Genomic DNA, 2,144 nt, shown 5'->3' with positions numbered 1-2,144 from the left:
CCAAGTTGTTTTTTTAGCCGAGACCAGCTGTGCTGCAGCAGGTCACTCAGAATGAGCGCTTCTGGGGTGATAACGCGAGACAACTCCTGTGATCTTGCCGCGAGGTTCCGCCTGTTACCATTGTCTTTTTACCGTATAAAATGCACGACTTACACACGAACTGTTACCAAAGCGACATGCTATTTGGGACCAATGCACGTTTTTTTCCTTTCTCGTGTGATCTTGCCGCGAGGTTCCGCCTGTTACCAGCCGAAAGAAAGAAGGGGCATAACCTCACCAGAACCGCCCATTGTAGTAACTGTGTAGTAACTATGTATCAACACGCTGTAATGCAGGCGTTAGATCGAATTACAGGAAGCGATTGAAGCTAACAGTCTAAGCGGATATATCCGTACCTGGTCAGATAGAGCCATATGAGTGGGTACGGATATATCCGTACCTGGGAGACAATGAGTTAAATCTACTTGCTGTTCTCTGGGGTAGACTCCAGCCTTACAGTGAGAGGATTGTAACGAATTGATTGAATCTGTCGGCTTTACGCCACATGCAAGGACAGGGATAAGGGGAGGTAATGAAAATACCCTAGTTGCACGCTGCAGTCTTTACTAGAGAGTGATAGGTTCGAACTGAGTGTGGTAGGAATCACGTTACAGGAGTGCCCTTGACTGTGCCCCGCCCTGCCTTGCTGTACAGTGGAACCCCCTTTCACGACCTTTTTTTAAAATTTATTTTATTTATTTATTTTTTCTTTCTTTATTTTTTTGTGCCTCAGTTGCATGCAGTCCGCTTCAAGCTGAAAAATAAATGAAAAGAATGAAACCCTAAGTTTTTTTGTTTTGTTTTTTCCCCTTTTTATATTTAGTCAAGTTTTGACTAAATATTTTAACATCGAGGGGGAATCGAAACGAGGGTCGTGGTGTATGTGCGTGTGTGTGTGTGTGTGTGTGTGTGTGTGTGTGTGTGTGTGTAGAGCGATTCAGACTAAACTACTAGACCGATCTTTATGAAATTTGACACGAGAGTTCCTGAGTATGAAATCCCCGAACGTTTTTTTCATTTTTTTGATGAATGTCTTTGATGACGTCATATCCGGCTTTTCGTGAAAGTTGAGGCGGCACTGTCACGCCCTCATTTTTCAACCAAATTGGTTGAAATTTTGGTCAAATAATCTTCGACGAAGCCCGGACTTCGGTATTGCATTTCAGCTTGGTGGCTTAAAAATTAATTAATGACTTTGGTCATTAAAAATCTGAAAATTGTAAAAAAAAATAAAAATTTATAAAACGATCCAAATTTACGTTTATCTTATTCTCCATCATTTGCTGATTCCAAAAACATATAAATATGTTATATTCGGATTAAAAACAAGCTCTGAAAATTAAATATATAAAAATTATTATCCAAATTTTTTTTTCGAAATCAATTTAAAAACACTTTCATCTTATTCCTTGTCGGTTCCTGATTCCAAAAACATATACATATGATATGTTTGGATTAAAAACACGCTCAGAAAAATAAAACGAAGAGAGGTACAGAAAAGCGTGCTATCCTTCTCAGCGCAAGTACTACCCCGCTCTTCTTGTCAATGTCACTGCCTTTGCCGTGCGCGGTGGACTGACGATGCTACGGTCTTGCTGCGTTGCATTGCGTTCAGTTTCATTCTGTGAGTTCGACAGCTACTTGACTAAATATTGTATTTTCGCCTTACGCGACTTGTTTCTTTTCTTTCTTTCTCTCTACAGCTGAGCGTCCTTCTTCACTGGCGTTTTATAAATTTATCAATTGTGTGTGGTTTTCTACAATGGACAAAATCTTGCATCTTTAATGTTGGTTATTGTCTTACATATATGTCTGTGTTTGGGTTGACTTAGGTGTTGTTTGTGGCGGTGTCATAATGGAGTTAACATAGTAACAATCACAATAAGTAAGAGGAAAAGCAAATTGTGAGCGTGCTAAAGTTTTCTTAGTAACAGTTCTCTTTTCATACAAGTGGTGTTTAGTGTAACAATGTAAGTTCCGCCTTTACCCCGGTGCCGTTCTCTCCCCCCTTTCACGACCGTCACAAATCTGTGAAAACAAGATCTTGAAAGAGTAAATTTCACAGAGGATTTGAAGAGAACGTCTGAGAAAACAGCGTCTTACAA

This window comes from Littorina saxatilis, linkage group LG12 (assembly GCF_037325665.1).
Source record: "Littorina saxatilis isolate snail1 linkage group LG12, US_GU_Lsax_2.0, whole genome shotgun sequence".
In the NCBI taxonomy this organism is placed as follows: domain Eukaryota; kingdom Metazoa; phylum Mollusca; class Gastropoda; order Littorinimorpha; family Littorinidae; genus Littorina; species Littorina saxatilis.
Note: the sequence above shows the minus strand (reverse complement) of the source record.